Raw genomic sequence first — 24,947 nt, 5'->3', positions numbered from 1 at the left:
TCCATACATAGGGAAACAATATAAGGAGGGTATGTCACAAAATAAATCAAGAAAATTTCAAGTCTGGAGGTGATGGCTCATGCCTGTAATCCAACCACTTCGGGATGCCAAGGTTGAAGGATCGCTTGAGTCCAGGAGTTCAAGACCAGCATGGGCAACATAGTGAAAGCCCATCTCTACAAAAAAAATATTTTTTAAAAAATAGCCAGCTATATTGGCGTGTGCTTATAGTCCCAGCTAATCAGGAGACTGAGGTGTGAGAATCACTTGAGCCCAGGAGTTTGAGGCTGCAGTGAGCTATGATTATGCACTGCACTACAGCCTGGGCAAGAGAGTGAGAACCTGTCTTTAAAAATAAAGAAAGAAAGTAGGAAATTTTCAATTATGGCCCAAAGATTTTTTTCTTACAAGTACTTTGCCTCTAGAGGACAAAATAACTGAATGAACCCACATCCTAAGGAGCTTGGGCTAAAATACCGGGGCGAAAAGGGGTTAAAACCACAGTTTACTAAAATGTTCTACCTAAAGTGAGACAGCCTAAAGATAGAGGCCTGCATTTTTCAGAGACAGTGGAGATAAATGGATATTTTTACTTTTTCGTATTGGGACCTGAGACCATATTTTGGACTTAAGAATTTTAAGAATTTTTATTGAGTTAACACTTAATAGACAGGTGGATGAGTATGTTCAATGCAACACTGAAATGAAATGTTAATCTTAATCCCAGGCCCCCATTACACTTCACAGTATCTGGTACCATGTTTGTACTTTTTACTTCCATGAGTTTAATTGCTTTGATTTTTAGATCCCACAAATAAGTGAGGACATGTGATGCTTGTCTTTCTGTGCCTGGCTTATTTCACTTAACATAGTGACTTCTAGTTCCATCCATGTTGTTGAAAATGACTGGATCCATTCTTTTATATGGCTGAATGGTACTCCATTGTGTATATGTACCACATTTTCTTTATCCAATCATCTGTCGATGGACCCTTAGGTAGCTTCCAACTTCTAGCTATTGTAAACACTGCTGCAACAAACACAGGAGTCAGATAGCTCTTTGATATACTGATTTCCTTTCTTTTGGGTATATATCCAGGAATGGGATTGCTGGATCATATAGTAGCTCAATTCTTAGTTTTTGAGGACACTCCAAACTGTTCTCCATAGTGGTTGTACTAATTTACATTCCCACCAACGGTATACAAGGGTTCCCTTTTCTTCACATCCTCACCAGCATTTGTTATTGCCCGTATTTTGAATATAAGCCATTTTAACTGGGTTGAGATAATATCTCACTGTAGTTTTTACATTTCTCTGATGATCAATGACGTTAAGCACCATTTTATATGCCCGTTTGCCATTTGTATATCTTCTTTTGAGAAATGTCTATTCTAACCTGTTGCCCATTTTAAAAATCAGATTATTAGACTTTTTCCTATAGAGTTGTTTGAGCTCCTTATTTATCCTGATTATTAATCCCTTGTCAGGTGAGTAGTTTGCAAATATTTGCTCCCATTCTGTAGGTTGTATCTTCACTTTGTTGATTGTATCCTTTGCTGTGCAGAAGCTTTTTAACTTGATATTATCTCATTTGTTCATTTTTGCTTTGGTTGCCTGTGCTTGTGGCGTATTGCTCAAGAAATCTCTGCCCAGACCAATGTCCTGAATATTTTTCCCAATGATTTATTGTAGCAGTTTCATAGTTGTTTTAAGTCATAGATTTAAGTCTTTAATCCATTTTGATTTTATTTTTGTATATGGTGATAGATTGGGGTTACTTTCATTTTTCTGCATATGAATATCCAGTTAATTTATGAGTTCCATTAATTAAAGAGACTTCTTTTTTTCCTTGGTGTATGTTCTTAGCATCTGTCAAAAATTAGTTCACTGTAGGTGTATGTATTTGCTTCTATGTTTTCTATTCTGTTCCATTGGTCTATGTGCCTTTTCTTATGCCAGTGCCATGCTGTTTTGGTTACTATACATCTAAAGTATAATTTGACGTCACGCAATATAATTCCTCCAGTTTCGGTCTCTTCACCTAGGATAATTTTGGCAATTCTGGGTCTTTTGTGGTTCCATAAAAATTTTAGGATTTTTTTCTCTATTTTTGTGAAGAATGTCATTAGTATCTGATAGGAATTGCATGGAATGTGTAGATTGCTTTGTGTAGTATGAACATTTTAACAATATTGATTTTCCCAATCCATGAGCATGGAATATTTTTCCATGTTTGTTGTCTTTTCAATTATTTTCATCAGTGTTTTATGGTTTTCATTACAGAAATCTGTCACTTCTTTGGTTAAGTTAATTTCTAGGTACTTAATTTTGTGTGGCTATTTTCAATGGGATTACTTTTTTATTTCTTTTTCACAGCATTCATGTTGGCATATAGAAATACTACTGATTTTTGTATTTCGATTTTGTATTCTGCAACTTTACTTAATTTCCTTATCAGTTCTAATCGTTTTCCAGTGGAGTCTTTAGGTTTTTCCAAATATAAAATTATATCACCTGCAAAAAAGGATAATTTCACTTTTCCATTTCCAATTTGGATGCCCTTTACATGTTTCTCTTTTATAAGTGCTCTAGCTAGGACTTCCAGTATTATGTTGAAGAACAGTGATGGCAGTGTGCATTCTTGTTGTATTCCACATCTAAGAGAAAAGGCTTTCTGTTTTCACATTTTCAATATGATACTAACTGTGGTTCTGTCATACGTGGCTTTTATAATGTTGAGTTATGTTTCATCTTTTCCCAGTTTTTTGAAGGTTTTTATGATAAAGAGATGTTGAATTTTATTAGATGCTTTTCAGCATCAATTCAAATGATCATATTGGTTTTATCCTTCATTTTATTGATATGATGTATCAAATTGATTGATTTGCATATGTTGAACTTTCCTTGCATCACAGGGATAAATTATACTTGGTCATGATGAATGATCTTTCTAATGTATTGTTGAAATTGGTTTGTTAGTAGTTTGTTGAGGATTTTTGCATAAATATTCATCAGAGATACTGCCCTGTAGTTTTCTTTCCTTTTTTTTTTTTATGTTTCTTTGTCTGGTTTTGGTATCAGAGTAATAACAGCCTTATAGAATGAGTTTGAAGGTATTTCTTCCCTTCTATTTTTTGGAATAGTTTGAGTAGGATTGGTATTAACTCTTCTTTAACTGTTTGGTAAAATTCAGCAGTCCAGCCATCAGGTCCTGAGAGTTTTTATTACAGCTTCAACCTCATTACTTGTTATTGGTCTGTTCAGGTTTTGGATTTCTTCCTGGTTCAGTCTTGGTAGATTTTATGTATCTAGAAATCTGTCCATTTCCTCTAGATTTTCCAATTTATTGGCATATAGTTGCTCACAGTAGCCACTGATAATCCTTTGAATTTCTGCAGTATCAGTTGTAATGTCTCCTTTCTCATTTCTTATTTTATTTATTTGGATTTTTCTCTTTTTCACTTCGTTATTTAAGCTAAAGATTTGTCAATTTTTTAACTTTTTTAAAAAACAGCTTTTTATTTCATTATTTGTTATTTTTTATTTCAATTACATTTATTTCTTCTCTTTTTTTATTTATTTTCTTCTAATTTTGGGTTTGGCTTGCTCTTATTTTTCTAGTTTTTAAAGGTGGAATGTTAGATCATTTCTTTTAAGTTATTCTTTTTTTTTTAGATGCAGTCTCACTCTGTCACCCAAGTTGGAGTGCAGTGGCGTGATCTTGGCTCACTGCAACCTCTGCCTAGCGGGTTCAAGCAATTCTCCTGCCTCAGCCTCCAAATAGCTGGAATTACAGATTCCCACCACCATGCCTGGCTAATTTTTTGTATCTGTTAGTAGAGACAGGGTTTCATCATGTTGGCCAAGCTGGTCACAAACTCTTGACCTCGGGTGATCCACCGCCTCTGATTGGTGGAGCCTTCTTTTCTGCTGTCTTGCGCCACCTTCCTTTCTAACTTCTTGTTGTAAGCATGTAGCACTATATGCTTTCCTCTGAAGACTGCTGTCTGGGCATTGAAGATTCTGATATGCTACTTCTCTGTTTTCACTAGTTTCAAAGAATATTTTGATATCAAATTTATTTTTTTTCCTAAAGTCATTTAGGAGCAGGTTATTTAACTTCCATGTAATTGTATGGTTTTAATAGATCTTCTTGGTGTTAATTTCTATGTTTATTATGCTGTAGACTGAGAGTGTGGTTGGTATGATTTTGATTTTTCGAATGTGTTGACACTTGCTTTATGGCCAAACATGTGGTCTATCTTAGAGTGTGTGCCATATGTAGATGAGAAAAATGTCTATGCTGTTGTTTCAGGTTGGAATGTTCTGTAAATGTCTATGAAAACCTGAGAGCTTGGATATGACTTTGTCTTCTTAGCAACTATGCAGTCATGTAAACACAAGTGCATTACGTGTAAAGACTCTGTTCTGAAATCTCTGATACCACTTGGTTCCAGGGGCACTTGGCCATGGAGAGAGGCCTTGCCAGTAGCAGCTGCTGTATTCCTTCATTTTGATTTTCTTTTTCACTGAAGAAGGCATGAGAATTGAGAATTGAGAAAACTAGTGTATGTTCATTTGTTTCTTTTTAACTTATCCCAAGTTAGTAGCATTGGGCTTTTCACAAATATTTCAACTTTCCAGTTTTCAGACACATAGTAGAATTTCATTGTCCTACATCCTTCAAATTAGATAAGGTCATGACTGACTTTGACTAAATAATATGAGCAGACATAACAAGTATCTCATTTAGAGGTCATTAAGAATGATCACTCTTTCATCATATACACACTTCTTACCATCATAGATATGAAAACACACATCAAGACAGAAATTCATAGCTTATTTCTCTGCGAGTCTGAAAGGAAAAATAGTGCACATTTTCGTGTTAAGCTACTGAGAGTTTGGCACTGTTTGTTTTTGTAGGATAAACTAGCCTGTCCTGATTAATGCAGTAATAACCTCAATACATAAAAACACAAAAATAACAATAAAAAAAGTTAACATGAGGCCTTGCATTATTTTTGGAACATGAGAAAAGAAATATAACAAGAATTTTCCATGTTTTTAAAAAACTTCTATAGTTTTCTCATATGTTATATATATTTGTATGTAATATATAACATTATATATTTGTATGAAATATATTATGTAACATTACATATTTATATATAATGTATTACATGTTTACAACTAAAAAGTATCTTTATCTGGTTCCCCTAAAAACTTAATTTCTTACTAGTGGCATAAGATAAGTTAAAGACACATTTTTCCATGTGGCAATATGTACTATTAACATGAGTACCTGCTCAAAATGATAGAGATGAGTTAGTTTGGAGTTTTAATTTTATATATGAAAGTTTCTAGACATTTAAGAGTCTATATTTTGTTCAATGAGTCTATGAAATGAAAAAATGTTTTTGGAAATATTTTCCAGTAAGGTATCACCCTAAAAAAATCTGCAATTTAATCAAATCACATATGTGTTAGTTATCCACCATGCAGAATCCACAATTCTGCTATCGCCTTTAATTGCTTTTCAGCATCCAAATATTAGTTTAAATTTCTGTCTTCAACATTAAAAAATAGTTGTGAATGTTTCCTTTCTAACTTATTTATTTCCCAAGGAAAGTTACTGTGTGAAAATTCAATTATTGTTTCAGTCAGGCATTTGCCATGATATTTTGTTGTACAGCAGCAACTCAGAAACCATGAGAGGATTTTTTCAGCAGCACAAATCTACCAACATGTCTATTACCTACTAAATGAAGCATAAAATGAACAGAGACTCTTGAGTCAGTTATCCGTATCATTGTTGCTAATACAGAAGGCATAATAATGAACAGTACATGAGTGAGCTTCATATATATTAGGCAATAAAAAAGGAAAAAAAAAGAAATGTTGCTGCCAATGATTTATTCATTTAGGCAAAACTCTCGAGAGGATAAATAAGAATGTCACATATGCTACAGGAGCACAGACAAGGCACAAAACAATACCACTACTGATCATTTTAACTTAGCAAAGAACTGAGATAGATGTGAATGCAAAGAGAAGAAAGAAAAATGGGAGAGCAAAGGAGGTTTATTCATCAACCAACAAATTGAACTGTTATGGGTGTAGAATTTCCCTACTGACAGTTAACTTTTCTGTTATAAAAGGAATGATGCATAAATATTTTGGCTCATGCAATCATGAGAAGGATAACATACCTGAAGAATAGATTAATTCGTTGAATCAGACCTTTTGGGAATATGTCAGGGGTACTTAGTCATGAGTCCTATGGCATTAGGTATTAGACAAATGTCAAAGTAGGCGATCAGCTTTACATAAGAAATGTTGGCAATAGCTGGTAGGGATGTCACCCACAACAAAGGGAGTTCAGAGGTAAAAACCTAATTCCCAAAGGAAGGTTCAGAAAGATCAAGCTGCATCTCAGGCAGGTCCAAGCAAGTAGAATTTATGGAACTGCACCAAAGGTGATAATTGTCCAAACATAAAGACCAAATACTAAAGTAAGAGCAGGGCCAGAAGTGAGACTTATTTGATACTTAGTTTGTAAAGGCTGTGGAGCCTGTAGGTGGACATAAGTGTATGAAGCAATTTGTATTGAAAACCGTTATGCTGCACAAAGGCATACCACTTTCTAGCACACATTAAACCAAGATGACACTTTCCTTGAAACTCCATATGACAACTAAAAGTTAAGAGATTTCTTTTTTAAGTTCCAATACGTAAAGAGCTTATAAGGTGTCAGCTCCATACTGACAAGAAGAAAAGAGGTAAATAGCTAAATATTCAAACTTTTTATTAGATCCATCAAATAACTGAAGGCACAGCAAAAACTACCACCATGCCATCTGAAGAGATAGGTGGAAACAGAGACTCTCACAAGAGATTAGCTCACTGGAGCAAAGCTGCCAGAAGCATAAACTGATAGGAACAGGTAAATAAATGGTCATTGCATAATTTACTGGAGGCCAAGTGTGGACTCATGAGAGAGGAGAACTTCTTGGGGCTGTAGGCTTAGGGTGGTCCCCTCAAGCTCCTGGGTTTTACTTCCTCGAAGTCAAGATCTTACAAGATCTCACTGTGAAGAGACACGAATAATACGCTATGGCTCTAGCAGAGGGGAAACTTATATCATCTTGGGCATATATATGCAAACAATAAATCAAAAATCAAAAGCTAATCTTCTACCTTAGCAAATTAGAGAAGTAAGAGCAATTTAAGCCCAAAGCAAGCAGGAAAAAGGAAACAATAAAAATTAGATCTTCTAAAATACCAATTGGACTTAGTTTTTCCCTGACCAAAATACTGTATTAGTTAGGTCTTAGATAGACGGAACGCTTCAGAACAATATGCAATAATGCTGTCATGGCCTGCAAGGTCCTGTGTGGTCGAGCCTCCGTCTTTGCCTCCAGAATGCTGGCCACCACTCTCCCACACTCCCTCTTCTCTGGCCACATGCTGGCCTCATCCTCCTTAGACAGGCATGGCATGTATTTCTCCCAGATGTAGCTTCATCAGTTGTCCTCGTTTTGTCTGATAATAGCTTCAATAATTATTACCTTGGAGAGACTTTCTACCCTCCCTGTTAGGATATATGTCAGTTTCCTATCAGTTTTATATCCAACCCTGGACACAAAGTTTGGACTATAATAGGTCCTCAATACATTGAAAGAAGTGAATAAAGTGTTCATTTGCAACATATTACTTCAAAATGAGATTTTTATTTTTTTGAGACAGAATCTCACTCTGTCACCCAGGCTGAAGAGCAGTGGCACCATCTCAGCTCACTGCAACCTCCACCTTCCGGGTTCAAATGATTCTGTATGTCTCAGTCTCCTGAGTAGCTGGGACCACATGCTCATGCAACCAGGCTAGGCTAATTTTTGTATTTTTAGTAGAAACAAGGTTTTACCATGATGGTCAGGCTGGTCTCGAACTCCTGACCTCAAGTGATCTGCTCCTCTCGGCCTCCCAAAGTCCTGGGATTACAGGTGTGAGCCACCGTGCCCAGACTCAAAATTAGATTTTTGTATTTATCTATATTGATATGTGAATCTTTTATCAACTTTTGCAGTTTATTTATTAAATGTTCACTTGACAGCCATTTAGATTGGTTTTCAACTTTTTTTTATAAAACTATTTTTGAAATCCATGTATTTCCAGGTAACTGTTCTTTATCATGTTTATCCTCTAGTGTTTTGGAGAATAATTTTTTAAGTATGACATCTAGTCTTTTTAGTTGTGTGCAGTAAGAAGACTGACCTAACATACCTCATCTACGATTAAGAAAATCAGTAGTACAAGCCTATAAGGTAGGATTGTATTTCTGATTCTTATATACTGTATTATATAATTACATAGGAGATATGTATTAAATAAAAGCAAAATAAAAACCTGTTATATGGAAGACTTAACTTCCATACTGTCCTCCTTTCTTCAGCTTCTTTCCTAGAATGAAGAAACACTGTCTCAAGGTAGAACATTAAATCTGCACCCATTAAGACAAAGCCAACACAATAAAGATCAAAAGCAGGAAACCAGAAAGAGCATAGTTTTCTCTTAATATATTTACACGCATATACTAATCTGAAATGTCCACCTTCATATCCCTCAGCTGGAACATGTGCACTCTTTAGGTTGGTGATTGATTGTTGGAAGTTTTTATATTTCCAGCCAAATGCTTTCTTAATATACAGATGTGCACATACTTTGACTTAACAACTCCATTGCATCAGATTATTAATTTGGATGTTTTAATGTAAGGTGGGAGATAGAATATCATGTGAAGTTTTTTTTTTGTTAATTTATTTTTTGAGACAGGGTCTCACTCTGTCACCCAGGCTGGACTGCAGTAGTGCAGTCACCGTTTACTGCAGCCTCAACCTCCTGGGCTCAGGTGATTCTCTCGCCTTAACCTTCTGAAGAGGTGGGACTACAGGCATGTACCACTATGCCCTGCTACCACGTGAAGATTTAAAAGTAATTCCTGAGACGTTTTTAGTCAAATGAGTCTGTTTGGTTTTAATTTAGAAAGAATTTTTTTTGAAAAATAGAAAGTATTTGTAAAGTTGTCTTGAATAAAACAAAAATTGGTTACATTTAATTCTGAGAAAGGATAATAAGAGCAATCAGATGCTAACACTTAACTCAAAGTCTAGAAAAAGGGCTTCAGGGGAAACTCATGGAATGAGAAGTGTTTTCTGCAGGTGGGGGGCTATATTGTAGTTGTGCCTAATTCAGGTCTGAAAAAATTAAACTGACGGAAGACAAAGGCAGCTGTGAAAGAGATGCTTTGGGAAAAGAACAGACCATTCCTGACCATGGACCAAAATTCCGTGAAACCTGGGAACCAGGCTCAATACTAATTCTAATGGGAACGTTGGCTCTCAGTCAGGTTATTAGATCCTCTCCAAGAGGATTAGGAAGGATACATGCAACAGAGGCAGCACCTAGTCCATGTGCTGCAGAAAAGACAGTTCAGAAAAGGCATTTTCCGACCAGAGAGTTAAATGGACTACAGAGTCCATTTAAACATCTGCTGTAAGCAGAATGCACGTATCGTAGTTGGCTCGGGCTGCCATAATAGAATACCATAGACTGGGTGGCTTAAACAATAGAAATGTATTTTTCTCGCTGTTCTGGAGGCTGGAAGTCCAAGATCAGGGTGCTGACCAATTCATTTCCTGGTGCATCCTTTTCTCTTGGTTTTTGGATGACTCCTTTCTCACTAGGGCCTGAAATAGTCTTTCCTTGGTGCATGCACATGGAGACCAGAGAGAGCGTGTGAGAGTTCTCTCTCTCGTCCTCTTCTTAAAAGGCTACCAGTTTTATCAGGTGAAGACCTCATCTTTATGATCTCGTTTAACCTTAATAACCTCCTAAAATTCCTATCTCAAAATACATTCCTGTGAATTTTGGGGGTGCACAGCTGGGGCTATATAAGCATGAAATCAAATTGTAAGCATATCAGTCAAATAAATAGTTGACTTTTTATCTTCCTTTATCCCTGTTTGTGATACTCATTCCAAAAATAGGGACAACAGATAAATTATCTGCAAATGGCAGGGTGCGGTGGCTCACGCCTGTAATCCCAGCACCTTGGAAGGCTGAGGCGGGCGGATCACGAGGTCAGGAGATCGAGACCATCCTGGCTAAGACGGTGAAACCCCGTCTCTACTAAAAATACAAAAAATTAGCCGGGCGTTGTGGCGGGTGCCTGTAGTCCCAGCTACTCGGGAGGCTGAGGCAGGAGAATGGCCTGAACTCGGGAGACGGAGCTTGCAGTGAGCCGAGATCGCGCCACTGCGCTCCAGCCTGACGACAGAACGAGACTCTGTCTCAAAAAAAAAAAAACCAAAAAAAAAATTATCTGCAAATAAAAATAGAGAATGACCATTTAAATGTAAACTGTAGATTAAAAATGATATTTTTGGCTGGGCAAGGTGGCTCACACCTGTAATCCCAGCACTTTGGGAGGCCGAGGAGAGTATATCACTTGAGGTCAGTAGTTTGAGACCAACCTGGCCAACATGATGAAACCCCCATCTCCACAAAAAATAACAAAAATTAGCCAGCTGTGGTGGCACACACCTGTAATCCCACCTACTCAGGAGGCTGAGGCAGAAGAATCACTTGAGTCTAGGGGGCGGAGGTTGCAGTGAGCTGAGATCGTGCCACTGCATTCCAGCCTGAGTGACAGAGTGAGACTTTGAAAAAAAGAAAAAAAAAGATATTTTTTATTATGAGTATATCTTGTACTTTACGTAGGACATACTAATACTAAAGAAATTTTCTTTTAAATTAAAAGTGAACTGGACATCCTGCATTTAATCTGACTACCGTACACCAAAGGGTCAGAAAATTCAGTTTTCATTACGGCAAGGAAGAACAGAAAGGAAAGCTGATTTACATGGAAAATAATCAAATTTAGATTTGATTATAATGTGGACAATTTTAATTACTGAAATGACATGGTTTATAAATTCAATTAACTGGAGCTTTTTTGTTACTTAACAGTGATCATAAAGTTCATTCAGGCTACTAAATTTTTTTTCCAGTTACAGGGCAATAAATATCCCCTAGGGCAAGTATCAACACTCTCTCGAGTGCGGGAAACAAAAGTAAAATTGATTTTAGGATTATCATTTAGTCTTGCCTGTTCAATGAAACCTATACACATCCACTTTTAATAAGACTTAGAGATAGAAAATACATAAATAATTATCTTAACAATGTTTGTTACAGTGTTAATTGTAATCCAGCCCTGGAAAAAACTTGAATACCCAGCAAAGGGTAAAAAGTTAACCTATTATGGTAACTCATAAGACGAAATGTGATATAGTTATCATACATATCCGTATGCTTACCAAAGAAAGAGGCCCATAATAATGTAAAATAATAAAGCCATGTCCTTAATAACATGTAACATATATCCTGATTTTACAAAATACATAGAAAAAAGGACACAAAATTGTAACAAGGTAATTTCTTTTTGAGTATATAAGAAACATGATTAAAAATCAGGGGGAGATAAATAACTTTTAATTTACTTCTTAGCAAATAATTATACATATTTGCTTTGTAATAAAAATGTTTGCCATTATGATTTAGAAAGAAGTTTATTTGGGAATAGCGACCTAGAAATATCACTCGAAGGTCACGTGGTTACCTGTAAAAATAAGAAAATCTTGAACCATTAAAGAGGGAATGAAGAATAAAAATATGGATTGGGGAATTGATGAAGTCAGATGTTTTCATGAAAACTTATACTGAGATCAAGGATAGGTTTAATAACACAGCAATTAAGAGAGAAATTTTAAAGTTTAACTTCTGTGTCCCTTTTCCCTGGGGGGAATAAAGTATATATTTGGATAAACTATATAGCCCTTGAATATCTGATATAGATGATTTAACCTCTGCCCTGTGTTTTTGGATTTGCCAGTTTAAGGAGAATAAGTTGTCAGGCTATATGATTGTAGAAATTTTAAAAATGCAAAACATGTCACAAAATAATTATTTATTTTGGGGTACATAAAGCCAGGGATCTAGATTTAATTTCAAACATAAATTTTAGCCAAAGAGGCATTTATTTCAGATAAAGTTTACTAAATGATCCTTGATTTCACAATACAGGTACATATGTTTATTTTTCAGTAAATATTTTTCTAAAGCTTTTTGGAAATGAAAACAGGACATATTTGTTAGAGTATTTCAAGTGAACATTTTTCCAGGAAAATATAGGGTATCAACTTGATTCAGAATCAATAGAGCAAAGGTGAATTATGTTTGAAGATGCTGCTTCATTGCACGGAACAATTTATTTGAGGTACAAAGAATCATTTAAATAGATGAGTTTTAAAATGGCACTTGAGTAACTGTAATTTTAATAGTTTTTAAGTGGCAAAAAATCACTCAGGGACTTACACTTCTCATAATCTTTGGTAAAACTCCTCAGGTAATAAAACAAGATGGAGAACAGTGAGTGCAAGACACATTTTCTTTGGTTGCCGCATACATTAACCTCAAACAAACATTTTGTTTATTTCAAAAACAGTACACATAAACTCCTCAATAGAATATACATTAACAATGATCCATCCTTATGAAATTGACTTTTTAAAGCCAATCAAAATATTAATAAATGTTTGAAATATAATCTCCTTAAAAATAAGATATATATTTTTAATATAAACATGTTTAAAGCATTCCAATCATTTTCAAAAACCATATTGCTATTTTTCACTGTAAATGGAGTTTGCATATTCTTTGAGTGGAAACAGGAAGAATATGCAATTTTATGTAATACATTGTCTTAAATTCAGAATATTTACATAATTTTATTTAGTGTTTCATAAGCTTTATATATATATATATATATATATATATATATATATATGAAACATGAGATTCAACTGTGAAAAAATATTTTCTAAATGGTTTTCCACTGCTTTTGGACTCTTACCGGATGCTCATAAATGAACCAAAATGGGCATAGAATTGGAGACAGAGATTTTATATGTGTGTTAGGGTGTAAGTCATGTGCCTGATTAAAGAGGAAAAAAATAACAAGAAGCAATTATGTCCAAAGACAGCCTCAGAAAAGCAAACAGGGCAACTCCATGTGGTCCCTTCCCATGGTCAGGAAAATGCAAACCCAGGAGCCACCAGCAAACTTGATCAGTATCACAGTTAGACATTTAGAACATTTGTTCCCTAATTAATCATTCTCGTGCAGCCTTAGAGAGCTTCGTCATATAAATGTGCCAAAACAATACCATCTCCACATGTGATATCAGCTGCTTTATGGTATCATCATTAATATCTTTTGAAAGGAAAAAGTGATTTTCTTTTTACAAATAAAGCATTTAAAAGTACTGCTTTTCAGATAGATAGAAACAGAAGCCCTAAAATTTGAGTTTGTGCCCACTCTAGGTCTATGTATATAATATTTTCTTATTTTTGAATAAAACTATGGTGAATTGTCCAATATGCTTTTCATATATCAGAACTCCATAGGAGGACAGAGTATAACGTGCAATGAGCAAGGGCGATTGGATTCTTATCAGTGCCTAATGTTATTCATATTGGGGATGATTGGAAGAGAAAATATCAAAGTGTATGATATCTTTAATGAATACATTTTAAAATAACTATTAAAGTATTTGAATTAGGGAAAATATCAACTATATATTCAAAGAGTTATATTTGGGACTAAAAAATTTGACTTAACCAGTCTTAACATATAGAACATGTTTGCCTTAAATATCCCTGCTGGGAAACTCCAATATTCATAATGTTGTAACTAAAATAATATTGCAATTATAATATTCCATAATTTTGCATCACGATTATTATGGAATATTCTGTAATACTGCAATTATAATATTCCCTAATATTATTCAATAATTGCAATATTCCCTGATATTGCATAATACTTACAATATTATGAGTAATTGGAATATTGCAATATTCTAACCATTATTTCAACCATTCTCTAAATCTTTTATTTAAATAATCGCTAAAACCTCTTTGTTTGCTTTGGCATTGCCCCTTCTGACATCCTTGCTTTCATTTCCATTGTGGACATAAATAAAGACCACACAAATGAGAACAAGCAGAAATTTCATTCTGAGCTTGGTAAACTAAGGGCATCAGCATCTTGTGTTTGACAGAGACTTAAAGGCAGCAGGGGAGTGGAAAGCTTCACAGTGAATAAAAAGGGAAACCTTCAGGTTTGTCCTGATTACGGCAATTGGCATACAGAAGTAGCAGTCTCCAACTCATTCTACCAGATTAAATTTACTAATATAGATGGTGTAGTGCTAAGGATTCATTTTATTTTCAGCAACATTTTCAATAACACTAAAAGTAATAGAATAATTTGTGATCACGGCTATCATGGGGATTATTGGTTTAAGCATTTCTACCAACTGTTTTCATTCAACTTGCCATATTATATCCAAAAAATTCAGACATCTCACTTATCAAACATAGCTAATGTTTTCTTTTTTGCAATATGTTGTTGATTGATCTTCTATATTTTTTGGTCTTTGCATATTCTGTACTTATTAAATTAGTATATGCATGCATCTCATACCCCTCAACAACAGTAATTACAAACAAATTAATTATTATTTGTGATTGCATTTTAAAACAAGTTATCCAATGACTATTCTAGCATATAAATTTGTACAGACACTCGTTGAAGCATTCATTATATGATACATCTGCCTTATATTTTAACTATATTGTAATATCTTCAAGAACAAAGAAATAATCTCGTTTAAATTTCTATTCTCCAAAATGCAAAAATAGTACTAACTCATACATACTCAATAAACGTTTCTTAATTGAATAAATGAAACTTTCATAAGAAATGGTATTTCCTCTTTTATTGTTGTTTTTTTTTATTTTTTGACTTTTCAATAATAGTCTTTCTTATCGGCGTGAGATGGTGTCTCATTGTGGTTTTGTTTTCATTTCGCCAATGATTAGTCATGTTGAGCATTTTTTTTCTTTTTTTTGGCTGCTTGTATATCTTCTATTGAGATGTCTGTTCATGTTTTTCTTGATATTTTAATGGGGTTATTTGTTTCTTGCTTGTTAAGTTCTTTATAGTTTCTCAATATTAGAACTTTCTCAAATGCATAGTTTGTGAACATATTCTCCTATCCTGTAGGTTATCTGTTTATTCTGTTGACAGTTTATTCTGCTGTTCAAATGCTCTTTAGTTTAACCAGGCCTCACTTGTGAATTTTTGTTTTGGTTCCAATTGCTTTTGAAGATGTAGACATACATTATTTTCCAAGGCCAATGGCCAGAATAGTGTTTCCTAGGATTTCCACTAGGATTATTACAGTTTGAGGTGTTATATTTAAATCTCTAGTCCATCTTGAGTTAAATTTTGTATATGGTGAAATGTAGGAGTCCAGTTTCACTCTTTGCATATAGCTAGTTAACTATCCCAGCACCATTAATTAAGGACTTCTTTCCTTATTGCTTATTTTTGTCAACTGTATTGAAATTCAGACACCTGTAGGTGTGTGGCTTTATTTCTGGTTTTCTACTTTGTTCCATTGGTTTATGTTTCTAGCTTTTTTTGTTTGTTTGTTTGTTTTAACCAGTGTTATGTTGTTTTGACTACTAGAGCCAAATAGTGTAGTTTGAAGTCAGGTAATGTGATGCTTCTGGCTTTGTTCTTTTTGCTGAAGATTGCTTTGACAATTTGGGCTCCTTTTTGCTTCCATATAAATGTTTGCATAGCTTTTTGTAGTTCTGTGAAGAAAATGACATTGTTGCATGATAGGAAGAGCATTGAATCTATAGCTTGCTTTGGACTGTATTGCCATTTTAATGATATTGATTCTTCCAATTCATGAGCGTGGGATGTTTTTCCATTTGTTTGCTCCAATCTATGATATCTTTTATCAGTGTTTTTTGTTCCTGATTCAGGCTTGGAAGGTTGTGCATTTCTGGGAATTATCCATTTCTTCTGGATTTTCTAGTTTGTTAATATAGAGGTGATCATAGTAGTCTCTGAGGATCCTTTGTATTTCTGAAGGACTGGATGTAATGTCACCTTTGTTGTTACTGATGGTGTTTATTGGATTTTTCTCTTTTTCTTTGTTGAGCTAGCTAGTGTTTTATAGACCTTGTTTCTCCTTTCCACAACCCACTTTTGGGTTAGTTGATTCTTTGTGTGGATTTCTGAGTCTCAGTTTCATTCAGTTCTGCTCTGATTTTAGATATTTCTTTTCTTCTGCTAGACCTGGGGTTAGTGTGTTCTTGTCTTTCTAGTTCCTCTAGGTGTGATGTCAGATCATTAATTTGAGATCTTTCTAACTTTTGAGTAGGCGTTTAGCACTATAAACTTTTCTCTTAGCATTGCTTCTGCTGTATCCTAGAAATTTTGGAATGTCTGTTTTAATTTATTTTAAAGAATTTTTTTATTTCTGCTTGAATTTTGTTATTTATCCAAAAATCTTTCAGGATCAAGTGGTTCAACTTTCATCTAATTGTATGGTTTGGGAGGATTTTTTTGGGGGGGTATTGATATCTATTTTTATTCCACTGTAGTACAAGATTATGGTTGGTAAGATTTTGGTGTTTTTGAATTTATTGAGACTTGCCTTATGGCTGATCATGTGATTGATCTTGGAACATGTTCTATGTGTGGACGAGAAGAATGTGTATTTTGTGGATGATGAGTAGAGTGTTCTGAATCTATTAGGTCCTATTGTTTAAGTGTCAATTTTATTTTCAGAATTTCTTGTTAATTTTCTGCTTCAATGATCTGTCTAATGCTGTCAGTGGGGTGTTAAGTCCCCCACTATTATTGTAGGGTGGTCTAAGTCCTTTTGTGAGTCTAGAAGTAGTTGTTTTATGAATCTGGTTGCTCCCATTTTGCATGCATGTATATTTAGGATAGTTAATTCTTCTTGTTGATTTGAACCCGTTGACATTATGTAATGCCCATCTTCATGCCTTTTTATGTTCTTGGTTTAGTCTTTTTTATCTGATACAAGAGTAGTAATATCTTATCATTCTTATTTGCTCTTTTTTGCTTTCCATTTGCATGGTGGATTTTTATTCAACCCTATACTTTGAGCCTATTGGGCATCTTTACATTTGAAGTAGGTCTCTTGAAGACAGCAGACAGATGGCTTTTATTTTTTATCCAACTTGCCATTCTGTCCCTTCTAAGTGGGGCATTTAGGCTGGCTTACATTCAAGGTTAATATTGAGATTTGAAGTTTTGATCCTATTGTGAGGTTGTTAGGCTGGTGGCTTTATAGAGTCTGAGGGCTATGTACTTAAGCATGTTTTTGTGGTAGGAGGTATTGTTCTTTTGTTTACATGTTTAACTCCCTTAGGGATCTATTGTAAAGCTTGTCTTATGGTAACCAACATAAGACAAGTTCTGGCCGGGCGCGGTGGCACACGCCTGTAATCCCAGCACTTTGGGAGGCCGAGGCGGGCGGATCACGAGGTCAGGAGATCGAGACCATCCTGGCTAACAAGGTGAAACCCCGTCTCTACTAAAAATACAAAAAATTAGCCGGGCGTGGTAGCGGGCGCCTGTAGTCCCAGCTACTAGGGAGGCTGAGGCAGGAGAATGGCGTGAACCCGGGAGGCGGCGCTTGCAGTGAGCCGAGATCGCGCCACTGCACTCCAGCCTGGGCGACAGAGCGAGACTCCGTCTCAAAAAAAAAAAAAAAAAAAAAGACAAGTTCTGTTAGTACTTGCTTGTCTGGAAAACATTTTATTTCTCCTTGACTTAGGAAGCTTAGTTTGGCAGGATATGAAATTCTTGGTTGGAATTTCTTTTCTTTAAAAATGCTTAAAATAGACTCCCAATCTCTTCTGGCTTGTAAGGTTTCAGCTGAAAAGTCTGCTGTTAGCCTGATGGGGTTTCCTTTGTATTTGATCTGACCATTTTCTCTAGCTGCCTTTAAGGCTTTCTAACTTAGTGTTGACCTTGGACAGTCTGGTAACTATATACATTGGTCATGTTTGTTTTGTATAATATCTCATTGGTGTTCTCTGTGTTTATTGTATCTGGATGTCAACCTTTAGCAACATTAGGGATATTTTCATTAATTGTTCCATCAAGTATATTTTCTAGGTTTTTAACTTTTTCTTTCTCTCTCAGGAATACCAATACATTGTAGGTTTAGTCATGTTATATAATCTCATATTTCTAAAACACTGTTTTTTTACATTCTTTTTTCTTTATTTTTGTCTGAGTGAGTTAGTTTGAAAGACCTTTAAGCTCTGAAATTCTTTCTTCTGCTTGGTTCAGTCTATTGATAAAGCTTTCAATTGTATTATAAAAACTCCTTAAATGAGTTTTTTAACTCCAGAAGTTCAGAATACTGTTCTTTTTTTTTTTTTTTTTTTTTTTTTTTACTGTTTATCTCTTCCTTCATTTCTTGGATTGCTTTATAAGTTTATTTATGCTGATTTTCAACTTTGTCTTGGATCTCATTGAGCTTCCTGCAATCCATGATTTAATTCTTTATCTGTCATTTTTTAGTTTCCATTTCAGTTAGGGGCCATTGCTGGAGAGCTAGTGCAGTCTTTTTGTGGTTTCACTGTGTTTAGATTTTTCATGGTGCCAGAATTCTTGTGCTGGTTTCTTTGCATGTTGAGAAACTAGCACGTCTAATTTTTGTATTTAAAAAATGGTATCGTTTTGACTTGTAATATCAGCTAAGAAAACACAAAAATGGGAGTAGAAGTTGCTAAAATTAATGAATACCAGAACTATAATACATACTAATGTGATTGGTGGCATCTGAGTGTTGGGAGGGCAAAATTTGGGTCAGGTCAAATCTACATAATGTAAAAGATTTTAGATGTGGGTTATAATGTCAGATAAACTTTCGTTGTTGTCTATCATCTATTTAATATGAGAGTTTGAAAGGCTTTGCCTTGATTTGGCAAAAATTTTTTAAACGTCAAATATTGTTGTTAAAGAGTTAACTTCTACTGAGATAAACATAAATTTGGAAAGATTAGTCAAGGAAAGAACCCATCATCAGTGACAAAGTTATATTTGTGTGATTTCTAGACCTCTTCCAAACATTGATTTTGTTGAAATGTTCTTTCTTGTTGCAAACTTAGCATTTAACTTCGTGTTGCTTAAAATATAAATGTGTGTAACTCCAACATTGGACTACTACTGAGCATTAAAGGGTTATTTTCGGCACCCTTGTATCACTGTTGAATGTTGTCAGTGTTTCTACTCTTTGGAATAGACAAGGTGAACAACAAACTAATTTGTATTTAGCTGTTTTTACTGTGTTTGTTTCATATTATGGATTATTTATTTATTTTTGGCCCATGGAAGTGGTTCAGGCCTGTGGTCCCAGACTTTGGGAGGCCAAGGGAAGAGCATTGCTTGAGGCCAGGAGTTCAAGACTAGCCTGGGAAACATAGCAAGACCCCATCTCTACGAAAATAAAAATTAAAAATTAGCCAGGTGTGGTGGTGCACACCTGTGGTTCCAGCTGCTTGGGAGGCTAAAACAGGAGGATTGCATGAGCCCACGAGTATGAGGCTGGAGTAAATTATAATCATGCCACACCACTCCAGCCTGATTGACAGAGTGAGTGTCTCAAAAATTAAAAATAAAAGTATAATTATTTTAGGCCTTTTTGTTGAATTGTTTGCTATTAGTCTATGCATATTTTAAAAGTAAGTGTAATGATTAATTTTGCAAGTGAAATGTGTCTTTTTAATTATATACTTTTTAAAATCTTCTTTTGTATTTTTATATTATGCTTTAATTCAGATAAAAATTTACCCAGCATCATGATCATATAATATGGTTATATCATTGGGTACTTCATGTGGACTTGTATTTTATTTCATTTTATTTTTATAAGGAAAGGATTTAGCTTTCTCTACCTTATTTTGCTGGGAGTATAAGTTAGAAAAACCATTATTTTATGTCTCATGATTGTATTTTTCTCAAATTGTTCTTCATTATAATTAGATTTGACCTTTCAGAAAACCTTAGAATAATACTTACAAGTATAAATGCTTCTTATGATTTGTGAATAATTCTGAAAGTCTAAATAGAATTTCAGAAAACATGAATTACTTTGAGAATAATTATATTATTTTTAAATTAACATAATAAATAATATTTTAGAAAATGTCTGAAACAAAATAGAATGAAAAGTAATCTCATTTCAAAGTGCTTTAAATTTATATATTGCTCATATGTAAATTTTAACTATCATTCAAATGTATAAATTTTAAATGTCTGGCAATATTAATGTTAGAGTGAAGGTCAGGATTGTGACTAAGATTGCTTTTTATTAATTGACTTAGTTTTTTATTTAATACCTTTACATTGCTATCATATTAATATTTTAGATTTTTAAAATTTGTACTTATACATTTTCTATGTCAGTCATATTTATTTACCTATTGTCTCTTCCAACATATGACAGTTTTCAGTGATTTGTATGTGTATGTGTTTTTGTGCCTATGATTGGAAAGTTCGGATGACTACTGATGACTCACTTTATAAAGGGTCCTTTATTTTGAATATCCAATCTTTTCTCATGGTTAGACTAGAATTTAAGGCATTAATACTATGGATTTGAAGTGCTCTTCTGATTAAATCGTATTACGGGATACCTAATATCATCATGACTTATTATTACTTGGCTATGGTATCTCTCCCAGGATTCTCTACTATAAATTTACCATTTTTTCTTCTTAGTATTTTGCTTTAGTTACTAATGTTGGCTGAGGAATATCAAAGACATATGTTAAGGCCGTTACATTAATAAATATTTTGGACTTTTTACTTAGAGGCTATATGAATAACCTGTTTCTTCAAGATTCAACCACCAGTTTTAGAAGTCATAGTTAGATTTTTACTTGAAGCAATTGTCACTGAGGTTTAAAAAAGTGATGTTCTATTTTACTCATAAATTCTATAGGCATTATTTAGAATTCACTTTTAAGGAATATGAGTCATTTCTCCCCCATTTCTTTCTTTCTTTCTTTAAGTATTTATTAATATCAGTGTGGGCTTATGAATATCTATTGTATCTTTATGTTTAAGATGCAATATTACTGCAGTTATATTTTGCTCACATTATTCCAGCTTTTAGTCAATGGGAGCACGTTCATGTTGCCTCTTGTTTCAATACACCACTTTAAATAGTGAAATATTAAAATTGCTACCAGTAATATCAGGAAGAAGGATACTCACCAACAAAAAGGATAAATATTTTAAAAACATAAGAACAAACAAACAAAGTATTCAGTTCTAGTCTCACTGTAATTATCTCAATCTCTCACAGTTCATTTCTATCATGACAAGAATAGTTTTGAAAAAATAAAATAATTTTCTGGGAATATATAAATATTCTATCACAATTACAGCTGGAAACTGAAGATATTTCATTTCATATCCCTAAACATCATAACTTGACATAACATTTTAAAATAGGAACTGGCTGATTTCAAAATCTATATAGGAGAGTAAATATATGTGATTTGCTAATTATATTAAATAGAAGAATTTAAGGGACTATATTAAATAGGTTTAAACTATACCATAAAAATATTCTATAAAAACATATCGTATGAGTTCAGAAAAAGACAAATAGACCAGTAAATAAGAATAAAATATTCTGAAGACAGATCCAAGTGGGAACTTAATATGTCATAAAAATGATATCCAGTTTAGAGGGAGGAAATAGTAGTTCATTCAAATAAAAAATAATATTGTAAAAATCACATATGTATTAGGGTTCTCCAGAGAAACAGCACACACACACACACACACACACACACACACACCACACACACACACACAGAGACAGAGACAGAGAGAGAGAGAGAGAGAGAGAGTTCTTATAAGGAATTGGCTCACATGATTATGGAGGTTGAAAAGTCCCAAGCTCTACAGAGGGAGTTGACAAGCTGAAGACCCAAGAGAGGCAATGGCATAGCCTTAGACCAGGAGGGCTGATGGTCTGGTTCCTGACCTGATGTTTGAGTCTGAATCCTCTCTTGCTCAAGGGAGGGTCAGCTTTTATGTTCCAGTCAGGCCTTCAACTGACTGGATGAAGCTTGCCTCCATTAGGGAATGCATTCTGATTTTTCTCAGTTTATCAACTTAAATGTCAATCTTACTCAAAAACACCTTCACAGAAACACCCAGAATAATGTTTGAACAAATATCTGGGCACCCTGAAGCCCATTCAGGACACATATGACTAATCATCATAATTTATTAATAAATCACATGTGTTTCAGTATTTTAAATATAATAAAAATAGTGATAAAATATTAGAAGAAAATACAGAACATTTGTTACATTGTTAATAAGGATACATTTTTAAAACGAATTGTAAAAGCCAGAAGTCTAAAGGAAACTATGGAATAACTTAACATAAAAATAAATTATTTCTAGAAAGAAAAAAAAACATGAACATGTTCTTGGACAACATTGTGAAATGTATTGCTCATTTGTATTTTTAAGATTAATGTTCAATAGACTTTTTAATGTAAAAGTTAACCATAAACACTTTACAGATCTCTGAATTCAATATTTTATTTTTAATATTTTAGAAGCTGACTCCACCAGAGACCCAATTCTTGAACTTTTAATGCACATTTGGAAATCCATTGTGTTTAGTTGGCTTAGATTATAAACTGCAGGAGAACAAGAAGTGTATCAATTATGTTCCAGTTTCTGGGATGTAGTAAGTATCGATAAATATTTGAATTACTGGATCAATGTTCTCAGGTATAGAAAGTGTTTACTCCCTAGACAAATGTGGCACTTTCTTTTTTCATAGTTAATAAATATGCTGTTTATTGTTTGCAACTTATTTTCTGCTGAAAAATTCTATTTCATATTGTATAGGTAAATGAAAATGTGTGTAAAATTTGACTGAATGAATCCCACAAGAATGCGCCTTATGTATTTGAAATAAGTTAAAGGGGAAAAGAAAAACTCATGCATAGGGTTGACTTTTTTTTTTACTATTTTTTTTTTGTGTGTGTGTGTGAGCAATTCAAAGGGAATAGATCTGAAACTTACAGGAAGCCATATGCTCATCTTTGTTGACTGTAGACAGACCCTTTTCTTTTGCTAGTCATGCATGAGAAAAGAAACAAAAATGATGCTTCTAATATATTATTTTCAAAAACCTGCCAGTTTTATTATTCTACTAACTGCTACCAGTTAGTAAAATAATTTATTACGGTGAAAAGCTAAACATAAAATAATACAATTCTGTTTTCTTCAACATCTTAATAAAAATTGCATTTTCATGCTTTACATTTTACTAACCTAGCTTGAAATTGTATTGTTTAAGGAATCCTGTAAGACTTTCTCATATACCAAATACTATCACCATTAAACTAAGGTTGCATGTTATTTTATTATGAAAAAGATTTGAATAATAATTTCTAGCATAAGAAAACTAAACCAAAAATTTACCTTTTATACAACTCCTACTGCAAAACTTATTCAGAAGAGAAGGTTCACTTTATTTGAGTTTTGTAATGAGGCTACAAATAAAGGGACCTCATCTCCTGTGATGTGTGTGTGTATGTGTGTGTGTGTATAGGTGTTTGTGATACCAGTTTCCCTATGTCTGCAATTTCCCCGTTCACTTCAAGTTTATTTCATGTATACAATACTTAGATGAGTATAGAAATATGATACTATGTGAAGGAAAGGACCTTTAATAAAATATAATCTTAATTTTAAATTTCAAGAATATCATTTGTTTCAAAATATTGCAGAGAAAATAGGAAGGTGTGATGGGATCCTTGGGGCGTCATTTTGCCAGCCAGAAGCCTCTGTGGCTGGTGGTGCCTTTGCCAGAGTTTTGCTCAGACCAGCTGGGCTTGTTCTGCCCACTTGGCCTGGCAATCTGCTCTCAGCTTGTGCTACCAGGCTGGATCCCACCCCTGCCAAGGGCGACCCAGGCAAGGAGCAGCAAGGGGTGCGTGAGTGAGTGAGCATGGGGTCTGGCTGTTGTTCACAGACAGGCACACCAGCTGCAGTGGGGTAGGCAGCTCCAGGTGACAGCATAGGCACCAGCTCCTTGTGAAGCTGCCGCTGAACCAGGCCTACTGCAAGCGGCTTCCACTGGACACCTGGGAATGCAGTGGTGCCTGGAAGCTTAGAGACTCCAGGAACTGCAGAAACCCCAAGAGGGTGTCATAGCCCTGGCCTGGGGAGCTCCTAGGTCTGGGATCCCTGAAAGGCTGCACCTCTTTTCTCCCTCTTTCTTGTCCTTGCTTGCAAGAGGTGAGTGGTGGGTGGGTGGTGCGGAGGGCATGTTTCAGCAGTTTGTGTTACAGCTCTTTCAGGCCCACCATTCAGTGGGTCCCCAGTTCCTAGGAAGAATGAAATATGCAGACAACTGGAGGGTGAATGAGGCAAAGAGGTGCTTTATTGAGCGATAGTACAGCTCTCAGGAGACCCGCAGTGGATACCTCCTATCCACAGGCAGGTCATCCCATTGTCTCTGTAGCCCTCAGTGGGAAGGAGACCTGGAGTGGGTAGCTCCTATCCACAGGCAGGTCTTCTCATCCATCATCTGCCTGAGTCCAGCTGAGTTCAGGGTTTTTATGAGCTTCAGAGGAGAGGAAGTGTGTGCTGATTTGTCCATGGACGCCCATAGGTGGGCCCAGAAAAAGCACCATAAATTCCCATTCTGGTCTGCAGAACTAGCAGTCCAACCCTCATGCTTCAGGCCCTCCCTGGCTTGAAGGTGGGGCGTCATCGGGGACCTGCCTTTTTCTGCCCAGGAGCCTATCTGCTTCCTGTTGCCATCTATATGTCATCTATGGAGCCCAGGCTATTTGTATGGAGGGGTGCCTGCAGGCCTGAGCCGAGGTGCCCTCAGCCTTCCCTTGGCCTCTCTCCTGTGCTTGTCAGT

General features: G+C 35.0%; 2 long non-coding RNA genes across 2 annotated transcripts in view; one reads left to right on the top strand and one right to left on the bottom strand.

Moving 5' to 3' along the window:
- LOC134808627 (uncharacterized) overlaps positions 1-24,947 on the bottom strand; it is a 214,320-nt gene that overhangs the window by 1,302 nt on the left and 188,071 nt on the right. The window lies entirely within an intron of this gene.
- Positions 1-24,947, top strand: part of LOC104003192 (uncharacterized) — a 58,164-nt gene that overhangs the window by 29,312 nt on the left and 3,905 nt on the right. Inside the window, exon 3 of the long non-coding RNA XR_001711176.2 lies at positions 22,618-22,751. This is a non-coding gene — a long non-coding RNA (uncharacterized LOC104003192). The remainder of the gene's footprint in view (positions 1-22,617; positions 22,752-24,947) is intronic.

The sequence above is a fragment of the Pan troglodytes genome, chromosome 17, assembly GCF_028858775.2.
Source record: "Pan troglodytes isolate AG18354 chromosome 17, NHGRI_mPanTro3-v2.0_pri, whole genome shotgun sequence".
Lineage (NCBI taxonomy): Eukaryota > Metazoa > Chordata > Mammalia > Primates > Hominidae > Pan > Pan troglodytes.
This window is presented reverse-complemented; position numbering and strand designations above follow the sequence as displayed.